Here is a 17,792-nt window from a genome sequence, read left to right as displayed (position 1 = left end):
CGCATTCATGTTTCTTTCAATTGCAACCAGTCGTCCTGTCCCTGCAGCTGAAAAACATCCCCATAGCATGATGCTGCCACCACCATTTTTCACTGTTGGGATTGTATTGGGCAGGTGATGAGCAGTGCCTGGTTTTCTCCACACATACCGCTTAGAATTATCACCAAAAAGTTCTATTTTCGTCTCATCAGACAAGGGAATCTTATTCCTCATTGTCTTGGAGACCTTCATGTGTTTTGGAGCAAACTCTATGCGGGTTTTCATATGTCTTGCACTGAGGAGAGGTTTCCGTCGGGCCACTCTGCCATAAAGGCCCGACTGGTGGACGGCTGCAGTGATAGTTGACTTTGTGGAACTTTCTCCTATCTCCCTACTGCATCTCTGGAGCTCAGCCACAGTGATCTTGGGGTTCTTCTTTACCTCTCTCACCAAGGCTCTTCTTCCACGATTGCTCAGTTTGGCTGGGCGGCCAGGTCTAGAAAGACTTCTGGTGGTCCCAAACTTCTTCCATTTAAGGATTATGGAGGCCACTGTGCTCTTAGGAACCTTGAGTAATGCAGAAATTCTTTGGTAACCTTGGCCAGATCTGTGCCTTGCCACAATTCTGTCTCTGAGCTCCATGGGCAGTTCCTTTGAGCTCATGATTCTCATTTGGTCTGACATGCACTGAGAGCTGTGAGGTCTTATATAGACAGGTGTGTGCCTTTCCAAATCAAGTCCTATCAGTTTAATTAAACACAGGTGGACTCCAATGAAGGAGTAGAACCATCTCAAGGAGGATCACAAGGAAATGAATAGCATGTGACTTAAATATGAGTGTCTGCGCAAAGAGTCTCAATACTTATGACCATGTGATTTTTCAGTTTTTCATTTTTAATAAATTTGCAAAAATTTCTACATTTCTGTTTTTTTCAGTCAAGATGGGATGCAGAGTGTACTTTAATGAGAAAAAAAGAACTTTTTAGAAATTACCAAATGGCTGCAATGAAACAAAGAGTGAGAAATTTAAAGGGGTCTGAATACTTTCCGTACCCGCTGTACATGCAATGAGATTTTGCCATGATTGGAAGGATATTCTTATTGTTTCAACCTGTAAAATTGTTCCCAAATAGGAATGTTTGTAAGTAGGTATAGTCCTCCAATTGCAGATGCAACAACAATTAACAGGATTATGATAACTTTTTCATAACATGGGATGTATTAGAGCTTGAAAAGCTAATTTCACATCTTGGACAGCCGAATTCTTTAGTAAATCAGTTAATCATCATTTTTGTTTCTTAAGGCCCCCATACACATTAGATATCTGGTGGATAAAAGATTGTACACCCGAAAGCTATCTCTACTGACTCCAGCATACACTAGAACGTTGGACATGTCGCTTTTTTTTTTCCATGGCGAGATTTTCTAAACTCCCAAAGAAATTTCTGTATGAATAGAGAGTGAATTTTTTACTAAAATGATTAGGAATGGTATTTCAAGATTGTTTGAACTGTTTTTTAAGGACGAGTTTGGACCGATCCACTTCAAAATCCCCCTAAAAAACTGTGCGTGAACAAACTTTTAAATACCTTTATACTGAATTTTTACATTGATTTTGAAGCAGATTCTGCCCCAAAATTCACATGAAAAAAGCTTAAAATTATCTTTGATAAAAGAGCTTGTCCACTATTTTTAAAATGATGACCCCCGCCGGTCAGCTGTTGGTGTCGGCAGCTGCCGGAAGTGCTCAGTTACGGAACTGTTCCGTCTACTGATTGAGGCTGCGGCTACTGCACATCCGAGCCCTTTTCTAATCAATAGGGGGCGAATGTGCAGTATCTGAAGTCTGAGCAGCTCCGTAACTGAGCACTTCAGGCAGTCATCGACATCGGGAACAGCTGACCGGCGGGGCGGCAGGGTATCGCACTCCCACCCATCAGACCACTGGCCAAAGCAAACAGAAAAGGGCTCCCGTGCTAGAACAGTATATGGGTCCTTTGCAGTCCAATAGCTCATCATAATGCACAATTCCACCTGTTTTGGAGGTGTAAATGGGCCCCCTTACCTCTAAGGCCCCTGTGCGGCTGCACAGGTTTCATCAATGATGTGTCTGCCTCTGCATCAGACATTGATGACCTACAGTATCTCATCAATGTTAAAGTAATGGACAACCTCTTTAACTCCTTAAAGACCGCCGTAATGCATTTTTTACGACGGCAGTTAATGGTATTTATGCCTCAGCACCGTGAAAATGCGTTGCTGAGGCATAAGGGATTCCTGCGGGTGTCAGCTGTATATGACAGCTGACACCCTGCAGTATCAGTCCCGGCTGGTTTAGAAGCCAATCGGGCCGATTAACCCCTTAAATACCGTGACAGTGGGATTTAAGTGCTTACAAGGGGGTCTAACTACCCCCTTAGTAACCATCGGACCCCTGCGATTAGAATGGTTACCATGGTACCCTGAAATCATGTGATGATCCCAGGGTATGGTGGCCTCTGAGATCCAGCAACTCAATGACAGGTCTCATACACTGCAGTACAGGAGTACTGCAGTGTATGAGATCAGTGATCAAAGTGAAAATCATACATGTCCCAGAATGGGACTTAGTGAAAATGTTAAAAAAGTGTAATAAAATATGCAAAAAAGTAAAAAAAACACACAAAAAAGCAGGGCTGTGGAGTCGGAGTCGGTGCTCATTTTGGTGGAGTTGGTATAAAATGGACCGACTCCGACTCCTAAAATATATAATAAATTGGGTGCAGTAGATCAATGCAGTTTGTTGGGAATATTTTTTCATAGGAATTTGGGAAAGTTAAGAAATGTCCTATAAATGGCTGTTCTAGGCTACATTCACACACAGCGTTTTTGCTGAATTTTTTGAGGATACGTTTTTCAGCTGCAAAAGCAGATCAGCTTTTTAAAAAACCGCATCACCTGAAAGGTTTTTGAGCTCATAATGTTTTCAATAGCAAAAGCAGATTAGAAAAACACCGAACAAACTGACATGCTCATTCTTTGTGAGGATCAGTTTTTGAGCCCAAAAACGGATCCTCACAAAACGATGTGTCTGAATGTCATATCTTGAAACCCATTGACTTTGCTGGGATGCCCAGAGACACTGCATTTTACTGCAAAAAACGGATCCGCAAAAACGCTGTGTGTGAATCATTGCCGTAGCCAGCAAGGGTCAGCTGCCCCCCCCCTAGAAGCAGGGGCACGCACCTATCAAAACTCACTTGTATGCTGCAGTGCTCCCGTCTTGCACTGGCTCCAGACTGCAGGGGGCAATCTCCCCTCCTCTGTTCTGTCTTCTGCCGTCTTCACCAGAGAGAGGAGGGGGAGGGCGCCTGCCCTGCACAGGATCCGATTCCTGGGCCCCGAGCTGGAGAAAGTGAAAGTACTACTGCTCATCTCTGTCACAGGAAGGTAACTAATGCTAATATTGTAGGTGATTATTATGTGCTCTCTGTACAATATGTGTGGACTATATGTGCGATATGTGCAATGTACTATTTGCTGTCTGTAGCTGTCATCTGTCTATCACACTCTATCCCTCCATCTATCCCTCTATCTATCCATCCCTCTATCTATCTTTCTATCTATCTATCTATCTATCTATCCATTCATCTATCCCTCCAGCTATCCATCATTATATTCTATCTAAATATCTTGATTATTGTATCATAAAAATGATTAAATGTCTGATGTTCACATTGTACTACAATAAATTTTTCACTTAAATATAAGCATTATATGTGGGAGTCGGAGTCGTGGAGTCGGTGTAAGGGAAATTGAGGAGTCGGAGTCCGAGTCGCAGGTTTGGCTTACCGACTCCACAGCCCTGCAAAAAAGTGCAGACAAATCACTAAAATCCGTTTCGTCACTCAAAACGCAGCGTTTGTGATAAAACAAAAATAAACTAAAAAACGTACACATAATTGGTATCGCCGCATCTGGAATGACCCGCTCTATAAACTGTCTGGTTATTTAGTCCATTTGGTGAATGCCATAAAAAAATTAAATACAAAACAAGCCAAAAATGATGCTTTTTCATCATACTGACTCACAAAAAAGTGAATAAAAAGTGATCAAAAAGTCTGTAAAAAATATATATATAAATAAAAACGCCAAACCGTCCCGCAAAAAACAAGCCATAATATGGCTTATTTGGCAAAAATAAAAAAGTTACAGCTCTCAGAATATGGCGGCGTAAAAAACCCCCATATAAATCTGGTATCGCTGTAATCGCACCGACCCGAAGAATAAATCCACCTTATCACTTATAACGCACGGTGAACTGCGCAAAATTAAAAATAAAGACTATTCTTGTATTGCTGTCTATTTCTTCATTCTGCCTCCAAAAAAATCGAAATAAGGCTCGAACTATATTTATCCTGCTCTCTCTGCTGAGCGCTTACGTTGGGGTTTGCATGTAAATTCACCAAAACCGCAATTCAGACAAAAAACCCAGATGGAGCCACTCACTTATGAGGCCGATGGAGTCACTTTGGACTGGTCTCTGTTCCGGCGGCGTACCATCATTTTAGGCTTTTTTTTAGCGCACAAGTGTGGACGACCACAGATCTGTGTGCACCTAAAAAGATGGAGACCACCAGAGCAGACGTCAAACAGACTCCAAAGTGTCTCCATCTGCCTCTTTGTGGTGGGTGATTCTGTTGGGGGTTTTGTCTGAATCGCATTTTTTGTGGAATTTACACGGAAACTCTGATGTAAGTGCTCATTGTAGACTGGCGATCCAGTCTTATTCTGGAAGCAATCAAAAATTATGTACCCCAAAATGTAACCAATAAAACCCCTAAATTATCCCACACAAAACCAGCCCCCTCTCAGGTCCGTCATCTGTCACTGGAACTATAGGGGGTCCCACGTTACTGGTAGAACAAAGACTCTGGAAAAGTGACATGGCTCCCGCCCCCTCAAATAAAATCCAGTGAATTCTGAGCCTCCAAATCCAAATGTCCCATTGTGTCTATGTGACGGCCCTCCCTGGGAAATGGGGTTACTCGGAGACGGGTCGGTGTAAGGGTAGCGGGGGATGCAGTCGTGACCTGGACCTGGTCCGTGCCCAGGGCGGTCACATAAAAGGGGGGGGGGGGGTGGGGTTAATGGGCTTTCAAGTAAGAGTGGTATTTTTCGACTACGCCACCTATGGTTTCCAGTGATGAGCACCAGCGCTGCTTCAGTCCACTGAGCGGCTCCCCGCAGGTGGAGCAGGCCTCAGGGCAGTGTGTGGAGAAATGGTGGGTGCAGTGCCGCGCAGGAAATAACAGGCTGAAGCAGGGTGTGAAGTCATCCAGGGCTTTTACTCACATTCAGATGAACTTTTAGCCGCAAAGCTTCCCTCTGCTCCTCACGGCGTACTGCGGCCACCGGGAAGGGGGTCCAGCACTTTCCAGGTAGATCAGGAGCACCAGTCGAGACCCCTCTGGTGTGTGTTTCTCTCCTTGGTAGGTTCTCCCACTAAGTCTTCTCCTGTTTATGTGGTTAGAACAAGGTGTAAGGCCGGGTCCCACTGGGTGAACGCAGTGTGAGAGATACAGGTGGCGTAGGCCGCTCCGTCCGTATCCCCCTGGGAACCACTAAGCCTCTGGGCTTTTCTGACTGAGACGTGAAGTAACAAAGTCAGATATCGGGGGGCCGGTCACCCCTCTTGCAGGAGGAATCCCTCTGACTAGGCCAGAATAAAGAAAACAGGTGGCGTAGGCCACTCCGTCCGTATCCCCCTGGGATCCTTTTGCTTGTGGAGCCTATCTCCTCTGCTCCCCTCCAGGCCTTCTTAGGTAAGGACCTTGACCGGGTAGAGACAGTGGTTAACTCTGACCCGCTCCTTGTCTCAAGGCCAGAGTACGAGGACCGTGTATCTTCAGTCGGATTCAGACTCTAGCAGAGGACCACAATCAAAAGACGAAGATCACAATCAAAATACCTTGAACCTAAGATGGCCGTAGATTAAATCTGAATTAGTAAGTGTTGCCTAAAAGTGTGTCCTCCACCCTCACCCACTACATGGTTCCCCCTATCTTTGGCCCCCCCCCCCCCCATCTCCTCTATCTCGGGCCGGGGCAGCACCCTGGTGCATTTAGGCCCCCTTCAGGACAGGAGTGGTGTAGTGTTGAATGGTGAAATGGTGTCCCGAGAGATGCTCCATCCTTACCTGGAAGAGGAGATACCACACTTCTACTGAAGTGCAGTACCCCTGCGGCGACTGAACCCTCAGGGGCGCCACATCTACACCTAAGTAAGTGGCACATGTTTGGAATTACTGTAGCAGGGAGAGCACTTAACAATTTACGGGGTGTCTGGCACCTTGAGAAATGTATGGGGGCGCTACAATATATGGGGACACTACACTTTATGGGGGCACAATGTATGGGCACTAAACTGAGATATTTGGAATTCTCCAAAATAAAGCTTGGCGTGGATGTTACATAATAGTCACTGCAGCCATAGATGAATTCATTGAGATGTGTAATTTCTACAATGGGGTCACTTTTGGGGGTTTTCTGCTGTTCTGGCACCTTTGGGGCTCTGCAAATGTCGCCCACAAACTATTCGACCAACATCTATGCTCCAAAAGCCAAATAGTGCTCCTTCCTTCTCAGCCCTGACGTGTGGCCTAACAGTAATTTCTGATTACATATGGGGCATCATCGCGTTCGGGAGAAATAGCATAACAAATTATGGGGTCCATTTTCTTCTATTATCCATTGTAAAAATTACAAATTAGGGGCTACAACTACATTTTTGTGAAAAAAATTAACATTTTCAATATGACAACCTAATGTTATCAAATTCTGTGTAGTACCTGTGGGTTCAAAATGCTCACTATACCCCTGCATAAATAAATCCTTGAGGGGTGTACTTTCCAAAATAGGGTAACTTGTATGGGTTTTCCACTGTTCAGGCACATCATCGGCTCTCCAAACGCGACATGACACCCACAGACCATTCCATCAAAGTCTGCGTTCCAAACGTCACTCCTTTCTTTCCAAGCCCTGCCGTGCACCCAAACAATAGTTTTCCCCTATATATGGGGCATGTCCATACTCAGGAGCAATTGCATTGTGGTCCATTTTCTCCTGTTACCCTTGTAAAAATAAAAAAATAGGGGCTAAAAGTACTTTTTTTGTGGAAAAAAATGTGATTTCATAATTTCACGGTTCTACGTTATAAACTTCTGTGAAGCAACTGACGGTTCAAGGTGCTCACCACACATCTAGATAAGTTCCCTGAGAGGTCTAGTTTCCAAAATGGAGTCACTTGTGAGGGGTTTCTTGTTTAGGCACATCAGGGGCTTCCCAAACGCAACATAGCGACCACTAATTATTCAAGCAAATTTTACATTCAAAAAGTCAAATGGTGATCCTTCCCTTCCAAACCCTGCCGTGCGACCAAACAGTGGTTTTCCCCCACATATGGGGTATCGGCTTACTCAGAAGGAATTGCAAAACAAATTGTATGGGGCAATTTCTCCTGTTACCCTTATGAAAACGCAAAATTGGGGGCTGAATAGATTTTTGTGGGAAAAATGTGAAAATTTTATTTTTACGGCCCAATGTTATAAACTTTTGTGAAGCACCTAGGGTTTCAAGGTGCTCACCACACATCTAGATAAGTTCCCTGAGGGGTCTAGTTTTGAAAATGGTGTCACTTGTAGGGAGTTTCTACTGTTTAGGCACATCAGGGGCTCCCCAAACGCAACATGGCATCCGCTAATTATTCAAGCAAATTTTACATTCAAAAAGTCAAATGGCACTCTGTCCCTTCCAAGCCCAGCCGTGCGCCCAAACAGTGGTTTTCCCTCACATATGGGGTATCGGCGTGCTCAGGAGAAATTGCACAACAAATTTTGGGGTCCATTTTCTCTCGTTACCCTTGTGAAAATAAAAAACTTGTGTCTGAAGTAAACATTTTGTGAAAAAAAGTTAACTATTCATTTTTTCCTTCCACGTTGCTTCAGATCCTATGAAGCACGTGAAGGGTTAATAAACTTCTTGTATGTGGTTTTGAGCACCTTGAGGGGTGCAGTTTTTTTGAATGGTGTCACTTTTGGGTATTTTCTGTCATAAAGGCCCCTCAAGGTCACTTCAAATGTGATGTGGTCCCTAAAAAAATGGTTTTGTAAATTTTGTTGGAAAAATGAGAAATCGCTGGTCAACTTTTAACCCTTATAACAAAAAAAAATTGTTTCAAAAATTGTGCTGATGTAGACATGTGGGAAATGTTATTTATTAACTATTTTGTGTGACATATCTCTCTGATTTAAGGACATGTAAATTCAAAGTTTGAAAATTGCTAAATTTTTGCCAAATTTCCATTTTTTTTCACAAATAAAAGCAAGTCATATCGAAGAAATGTTACCACTATTATGAAGTACAATATGTCACGAAAAAACGTTCTCAGAATCACGGGATCGGTTCAATCTTTCCAGAGTTATTACCTCATAAAGTGACACTGGTCAGAATTGTAAAATTTGGCCTGGTCATTAAGGACATAATTGGCTCTGTCCTTAAGGGGTTAAGTTTCCTAATCATTTGAATGGTAAAACACGCCTGTAGTGCACACTGTGATGGTTTTTTCATGTGGAAAAAAGCAGGAATGTGAATTCTTGAGCCATTCCTGGTTGAAAAAATGCTTTAAACTTGACCACTGAATTAATTAAAGCAAAAATGCCACCTACACAAAAACGGCTTTAAAAAAGTTACACCCTTTTTTTCACATTTTTTCTACGCGTTTTTTTATGTGGATTTTTTAGCCAGGAAAATCCATGTAAAAAAACTCCCTGTTAACAAACCTTTACAGGCAAATTCAGTTAGAGATATATTAGTGTACATGCACACGATCAGTATTTGTTCAGGCTTTGACACAGGTGAATTTCCGCATGAATTCCGCACCTCCACTCACTTACGTTTTTGTATGCGTTTTTGTATGCGGCAAAAATGCATGCATTTTTGTAAATTATAGATAGACGTGGGATAGATAGATATTTGTGAGATTAATTAGTGCCTTGCGTACTTGTATTAACCTAATAAATAAATCATTTTAAAAAGATGGGGGGTCTTCCCTATCTTTTATTACCAGCCCAGGTAAAGTCGTCAGGTGTGGGCTTATATTTTCAGTCTGGCAGGGTCCATGGTTATTTGACCCGTCCCAGTCTAAAAATACAAGCCCGCAGCTCCCCAGACTTGGCGCATCCATTAGATGTGCCAATTCAGGCGCTTTGCCTGCCTCTTCCCGACAGCCCTAGTGCGGTGGTAATCAGGGTAATAGTTTATGCGGTGGATATCAGCTTTGTAGTGTCAGCTGGCATCAAGCCCAGGGGTTAGTTATGGGGGCGTCTATCAGACACCCCCATTACTAACCCTGTAATAAAAAAACACACACAGGAAAAATAAGTTTATTTAAAAAAACTCTTTCCCACACCTCGTTCACCAATTTATTAAAAAGCAAAAAAAAAAACATGAAGATCCGACGTAATCCAGGGAATCAGAAGTAGTCCAAACTGTGAACCTGAAAGACATAAAAAGAGTTAAAGAAATAAAAACAAAAAATAGTCCCTCATTCACAAATTTATTCTTAAAAAAAAAATCCCCGCAGCTCCGACGTAATCCATTCTGGTTCCCACAACATCCAACCATTTTGTACAGCAACCTATGGAACGTCGGTAACTCAGTAACGTCATCGCTCATGTGACATGACCAGGAGTGACCTGTGAAGCATCGTTCCCAGAATAATGCTCCATAGGTTGCTGTACAAAATCGCTGGACGAAGTGGGAACCCCAAAAGATTGCGTTGGAGCTGCGGGATTTTTTTTTAATAACAAATTGGTGAATGATAGTGTTTCTTGTTTTTTTTTCCTTAACTCTCTTGTGTGCGTTTTTTTTTACTATTACAGGGTTAGTAATGGGTTGAGATAGAAATTTCTCAATTACTAACCCCTGGGCTTGATGCCAGCTAACATAAACTATATAAACTATTACCCCGATTGCCACAGCACCAGGGCAATAGGGAAGAGCTGGCCAAAGTGCCCGAATTGAGACAACTAATGGATGCGCCAATTCTGGGGTGGCTGCGGGCTGGTATTTTTAGGCTGGGAAGGGCTCAATAACCAGGGACCTTCTCAGCCTGATAACATAAGAAAGCACCTGTCTTCTTTACCTGGACTGGATATCAAAAATAGGAGGGACCCCACGTAATTTTTTAAATTATATATTTATGATACAGATGGGCTTTTTGAGTGCACTTACAACGCATGTCCTTCTTTTAATTGCGGATTTACTGCATCTAATGCAAGTCTATGTGGAAATTCCGCACAGAAGACTCAGCGATCCCGCAAGTGAAACTGACATGCTGCGGCTCGGAAACCGGCACCACAGTTGAGTTTACGCAGTGTACAAAAGAAGCACAGTGGGCATGGAACTTCTATTAATCCCATTCACTGTGCTTGTACTGTACAACGCAGCGTTTTGGACACAGCAAAAATATGCTGCATCCAAAACGCTACTATTCCTGATCGTGGGCACGCAGACTTACAGCACACAGACAGTGTGAGGAGTTAGTCAAAAATACAGTACATAGGAAATAAAAATAAGGAGGAGGTTCAGTCAGAGAAACAGGTCATGTCAAAGACAGTAAATGTGATGAGGGTGCAGTCAGAAACACATAAATGTGACAGGCAGGTTTAGTTAGAAAGACAGCACAGTACATAGACAGTATGTGTAACAGGAGGGTTCAGTCAAACAGCAGACAGTAAGTGTGACAGGAGGGTCACATTGTTCATTGGGGTTCGCTCACATCTGTGTTTAAATTTGGCGAGTGCAATGTGAGAAAACCTCGCCTAGCACTGGCTACAATGTAAGTCAATGAGTCAGTGCTCATCTGCGAGTTTTTCCTCACCTGGAACAGGGGTGAGGAAAAATTTGCAGCATGCTGTGTATGGCCACGTGAAACTCACCAATGAAAGTCAATGGGTGCAAGAAAAAAAATTGCACGGCATACGGACCATGTGTGTGCTGTGTGAATTTTACACACCCATCCCATAGGAAACCCAACATTTCATCAGCCGATTACAGTAAATTCACAGCATTAACCATCAGAATAGAATAGAAAGAGATAGAATAAAAGAAAAAAATAGCATGTGGTCACCCATATTATTTTTAACGAGCTTGGGGAAAGCCAAAGCAAAGCAAAGGCTAGGCAGACAGCTGCAGGATGATATTAATAGCCTCTGAAGAGGGCAGGGATATTGGTCCCCTGCCAGACTAAGAACATCAGCCCTCAGCCGCCTCAGAAATGGCGCATCTATCAGATGATGCGCCAATTCTGGCGCTTAGCCAATACTATTACCTCCACTTGCCACCGCACCAGGGCAAGTGGGAAGAGCCGAGGCTAAGTGCCAGAATTGGTGCATCTAATGGATGTGCCATTTCTGGGAAGGCTGATATTCTTAGTCTGGGAGGAGGCTAATATCCATGGCCCCTTCCTAGACTATTAATATAAGCCTAGTAAACTTGAGAAACACAGAGTTTTTTTTTATAGGCATAAAACATTCAAATTTTATTACGACATTTAAAATTACATATAGAATACAATATAAAGTGACAGTGTATAGATGGTGGCCAAAAAAAATTTTCACTGAAGAAGATAGCCAGCAATGAGAGTCCCCATGATCCCAAAATTCGTTCAGCAGAATAATACATATACTAAAGCCAGTAGTGAAAGTATATTACTATATATCGGAACACAACTGTAGGTACGTTCCGAGTAAAATGATTACTGCTAAAGAAAGGGATTCCCAGAGGGACAATTCTTATGTATTAGGTCATCTTACCCAGTGAGAGGCCGATCATAAGCCAGTGATAATAGCCGCGCAGTGGCAAACCCCAGGATGGCCGCTTCCTCAAGGGGAATGTGCAGAAGTGGGAGAGCGGGGCCCTTTACAGCCGTGGCGTCGGTCACGTGTGGCCACACGTGACCGATCACCTGATTAACAAGTAGGCATGGCTTGATGCCGGTGAACGGCGCATGCGTCGCCACCCCCCGCCCCAGGACGCGAGCCCAGGCCGTCAGGGGCCAGTGCGCAAGCGCAGGCGCGTGGCCAAAAAACAAGGCCAGGCGCCCGCGCACGCACCAGCCCCACAGAGACAGCCGGGCGCGCGACCCACAGCGGAGGGAGCGGAGCACGCGCACAGCATCAAATAAGTGCAGATCTAGGCGGAAAAGATAAGGTACATACAGATTTCATATAGTAAATGTGACACTGCATACAAAGGTGTATCATATCTCAAAATAGACAATTTGACTTAAAGAAAACACTATCAAATCACTTTGTCAATGATTAGTCCACCAGCTTGATGCAGTGTACGGGATGGTCACTTTCAAAACAATGGTATTTTCATATAGCGTTTTAGTAGCTGCATCCACCAACATCTAACCGATTCACAGGTAATTCAGATCAGGCATAGATATGCATCATTCGGCACAGAAGGGCCCGGTGCTCCAGACATACGATAAACACTAAAAACAAAAATAAAATTAGAAAACTGGGGAAACCCCATATATACAATAAAAACAAATAATGCCAGAGCGCAACGAAAAGTTCTTTAAAGCACAGGAAGGGGGGAAGAAAAGAAAGGAGAAGAGACAAAGGAAGAGTGAATCCACAAGGGACTAAATTAAATTAAAGATCATCAGTCAGGTTTACAAAAATGAGGAGAAGGACAGAGACTCATTTAAACCATATGGGGATAAAGTGTCTAACATGGTAATCCACTTAGCCTCAGCACGTGCCAAGGCTTTCCTCACATTACCCCCCCGGGCACCCATATGAACCACATCTATCCCACGAATTTTGAGGCATCCAGGGTCGCAATTATGGGCCACCCTGAAATGTCTCGGAATTGTTTTTAATTCAGTGACATCAGCCACTGTCCTGGCCGCGCCAATGTCCCGCACATGCTCCCGTATGCGTACCCGGAGCTCCCTGGAGGTCAGTCCAATATATATCAGAGAGCAATCACAAGTTGCGTAGTAGATTACGTTACTCGTGCCACACGAGATGTAATGTCTGATATCAAATTGTCTTGTACCATCCGAGGACGCAAACGTAGTGCAGCGGAGGACATTGGCGCAGGCACGACAGCGGCCGCAGGGAAACATGCCCAAAGTAGGGCCACGAGAGCCAAAGGGGTTTGATTTTGTCGCAACATAGTGGCTAGACACTAAGATATCCTTCAGGTTGTTAGACCGTCTAGGGGTCATTAGGGGATAATCCCCAAGAGTCGGTCCCAGGGAGGCATCGGTCATCAGGATACTCCAGTGCTTCATCATTATACTCCTCATATTGTCCCACTCGTGGTTAAACGTGGATATATACCGTATCTTCTTCTGCCCATCACCATTGATTTTATGTTCTTTATTTGGGTATAATAAATGGTTTCTTGGGGTACGCCTAGCTCGTTCATAACCCCGCCTCACGCACCTATTACTATAGCCACGTGATGCGAATCTTGATTTAAGATCGGTAGCCTGCACCTCAAATTTATGGTCCGATGAACAAATCCGTCTCGCCCTCAGGAATTGCCCGACCGGGACGGCCCCTATTGTAGTTGGATGATGAGCACTTCTTGCATGGATAAGGGAATTGGTCGACGTTGGTTTCCTATAGATGTCCGTCTGAAGGCGGCCCACATCGTCCACCTCCAGACAGACATCCAGGAATTCAATCTTGGATGCATCATATTTATGTGTCAACCGAATTCCCCACAGTTTTCCAATTTTATATTTGTTTTTAGTTTTTATCGTATGTCTGGAGCACCGGGCCCTTCTGTGCCGAATGATGCATATCTATGCCTGATCTGAATTACCTGTGAATCGGTTAGATGTTGGTGGATGCAGCTACTAAAACGCTATATGAAAATACCATTGTTTTGAAAGTGACCATCCCGTACACTGCATCAAGCTGGTGGACTAATCATTGACAAAGTGATTTGATAGTGTTTTCTTTAAGTCAAATTGTCTATTTTGAGATATGATACACTTTTGTATGCAGTGTCACATTTACTATATGAAACCTGTATGTACCTTATCTTTTCCGCCTAGATCTGCACTTATTTGATGCTGTGCGCGTGCTCCGCTCCCTCCGCTGTGGGTCGCGCGCCCGGCTGTCTCTGTGGGGCTGGTGCGTGCGCGGGCGCCTGGCCTTGTTTTTTGGCCACGCGCCTGCGCTTGCGCACTGGCCCCTGACGGCCTGGGCTCGCGTCCTGGGGCGGGGGGTGGCGACGCATGCGCCGTTCACCGGCATCAAGCCATGCCTACTTGTTAATCAGGTGATCGGTCACGTGTGGCCACACGTGACCGACGCCACGGCTGTAAAGGGTCCCGCTCTCCCACTTCTGCACATTCCCCTTGAGGAAGCGGCCATCCTGGGCTGCGAAACGCGCGTCGGGGTTTGCCACTGCGCGGCTATTATCACTGGCTTATGATCGGCCTCTCACTGGGTAAGATGACCTAATACATAAGAATTGTCCCTCTGGGAATCCCTTTCTTTAGCAGTAATCATTTTACTCGGAACGTACCTACAGTTGTGTTCCGATATATAGTAATATACTTTCACTACTGGCTTTAGTATATGTATTATTCTGCTGAACGAATTTTGGGATCATGGGGACTCTCATTGCTGGCTATCTTCTTCAGTGAAAAATTTTTTTGGCCACCATCTATACACTGTCACTTTATATTGTATTCTATATGTAATTTTAAATGTCGTAATAAAATTTGAATGTTTTATGTGTGGAACCCCAGGGGTCTGGTTACCACAGTAATAGCAATATTACGTCTGTGAGCAGGTGGGAGGTCTCCTGGTCAGGAATCCTAAGCATGCCACACCTCCTGCCCAGTCCTGGGAGGGGAAGAACTTCCCCTATATAAACTGGGGCTGAGGTGGGGTTAGAAAAGAACACAGACAGAGACACAGTCTGGTCTGGTGTGGAGCTGATACAGGGAGAGTAAGAACAGGAGCTCTGTGGGAGCAGTGATAAAAGGAGTCCGGGACTGGAAGCTGTAGAGCTCGTCCGGACTGGAGAGATCTCACCGGACACGGAGTCCGAGGCTGTGGGGACTGTTCCATAACCAGCAGCAGAAACCGACCGGCAGGGGATTTCAGGTCCTCTGGCCAAGAAACCCGAAGGCACGGTCACACGCAAGGGACCAGCACCGCCGTTGTGGAGCGGAGGCTACCAGAAGGCCCCGAGTCACCGGCCATACGGGTGAGCACCACACGGTACACTCAGGGACGTGGGCTACTTTTACCCGCTTCTAGCAAGGTAGCCAAGAAGAGTACAGTTAGTTGGGGAGGCCTACAACTCCGCCTGGCCAGGGAGATCCTGTCTGCTCACGGACTGACCAGACCCCGACCGCTAGCCAGTACTCCCGGGAGGGTCTATCTTTGTCACCAGTAAAGACCCTGAACTACACCGCACCGTCTCTGAGTGGTTCCTGGTGCCTGCGTGCAATTCTACCATCCCCATCATTCACGTCCGCTGCCCTGAGGCCATACCCCTCCCGTTGGGGGTTATACTACCCACGCTGCACAACTGTACCACCGGCCTCAGCGGTCTGCCCTGCAGCGGCGGTTTCGTAACCGCATTTAACGGGTGGCGTAGTCGAACAATATCACATCTGCCACTAAAAACATCGCCACTTAGTTTGACACCCTGGGCACGGACCAGGTCACCGCCACGAGGACTACTATCCCCAGCAGATCCGGCTCTGGGTATCCCCCTGCGCAGCAGAAGCAGCACAGGCCCAGGGGGCGCGTCATATGCCTATAAAAAAACTCTGTGTTTCTCAAGTTTACTATATATAACATGAGTTGGCATGATTTGGCGCTCAGGGTTAGTTCCTTTTTCCCTCAGATGCGCCAATTTAGCTATAAATGGGTTAAATTGTTGATGTTATTAATATAAGCCTGCAGCTGTTTGCCTAGTCTTTGCTGGTTATTAAAAATAGGGGGAACCCATGCCATTTTTTTGAGGGGGTCACTCCTTGTTAATAACCAGTAAAGGCTAAGTAGACAGCTGTGAGCTGATATAAATAGGCTCGGAAGCTCCATGATTATTACCCCCTTCCCAGACTACAACATCGGCCCACAGCTGTTGGCTTTCCCTCAGCGGGTTAAGAATAATATGGGTGACCCCATGCCATTTTTTCTGTAATTTATTTAATAGCTACATACATGTACAGTAAGCTACACACGCACTAAACTGATTATATATCTCACTGACATCTTTCTATCTATATCTGTATGCAAGATTATTAGTTCGAAAACTAGATTGAAATGACAGAATCACTGTATGTAAAAGCTGATGTAATAAAAACTCATTGCATAAGCATTTTATACAGATGTCATACCGATGCTAGGGGACGGAAAAACAGCACACTGACGTAACACTCACATAGCATACGGATGCTTGAGACTAGGCGAGAAAAAAAACGCATGACACTCTCCATCTTTTCTGTCTGGGAATCTCAGCTACTTTACATACGCAGATGTGAGCAAATCCTTACATAGATATCAGGTGTGACAGGAGGGCTCAGTTAGAGACAGCAGACTACAGCCAGTAAGTGTGACAGGAGGATCCAGAGACAGCCGACTACAGACAGAGACAGGAGGGTCCAGAGACAGCAGACTACAGACAGTAAGTGTGACAGGAGGATCCAGAGACAGCCGACTACAGACAGAGACAGGAGGGTCCAGAGACAGCCGACTACAGACAGAGACAGGAGGGTCCAGAGACAGCAGACTACAGACAGTGACAGGAGGGTCCAGAGACAGCAGACTACAGACAGTGACAGGAGGGTCCAGAGACAGCCGACTACAGACAGAGACAGGAGGGTCCAGAGACAGCAGACTACAGACAGTGACAGGAGGGTCCAGAGACAGCAGACTACAGACAGTGACAGGAGGGCCCAGAGACAGCAGACTACAGACAGTGACAGGAGGGCCCAGAGACAGCAGACTACAGACAGTAAGTGTGACAGGAGGGTCTAGAGACAGCAGACTACAGACAGTGACAGGAGGGTCCAGAGACAGCAGACTACAGACAGTGACAGGAGGGTCCAGAGACAGCAGACTACAGACAGTGACAGGAGGGTCCAGAGACAGCAGACTACAGACAGTGACAGGAGGGCCCAGAGACAGCAGACTACAGACAGTGACAGGAGGGCCCAGAGACAGCAGACTACAGACAGTGACAGGAGGGCCCAGAGACAGCAGACTACAGACAGAGACAGGAGGGCTCCAAGACAGCAGACTACAGAGAGTGACAGGAGGGCCCAGAGACAGCCGACTACAGACAGAGACAGGAGGGCCCAGAGACAGCAGACTACAGAGAGTGACAGGAGGGCCCAGAGACAGCCGACTACAGACAGAGACAGGAGGGCCCAGAGACAGCAGACTACAGAGAGTGACAGGAGGGCTCCGAGACAGCAGACTACAGAGAGTGACAGGAGGGCCCAGAGACAGCCGACTACAGACAGAGACAGGAGGGTCCAGAGACAGCAGACTACAGACAGTAAGTGTGACAGGAGGGTCCAGAGACAGCAGACTACAGAGAGTGACAGGAGGGCCCAGAGACAGCCGACTACAGACAGAGACAGGAGGGTCCAGAGACAGCAGACTACAGACAGTAAGTGTGACAGGAGGGCCCAGAGACAGCAGACTACAGAGAGTGACAGGAGGGCCCAGAGACAGCCGACTACAGACAGAGACAGGAGGGTCCAGAGACAGC

Source organism: Phyllobates terribilis, unplaced genomic scaffold (assembly GCF_046119375.1).
Source record: "Phyllobates terribilis strain yellow unplaced genomic scaffold, ASM4611937v1 Scaffold_1__5_contigs__length_1240528914, whole genome shotgun sequence".
In the NCBI taxonomy this organism is placed as follows: Eukaryota; Metazoa; Chordata; class Amphibia; order Anura; family Dendrobatidae; genus Phyllobates; species Phyllobates terribilis.
The sequence above is the reverse complement of the archived record's forward strand: the minus strand, read 5'-3'. Positions refer to the sequence as shown.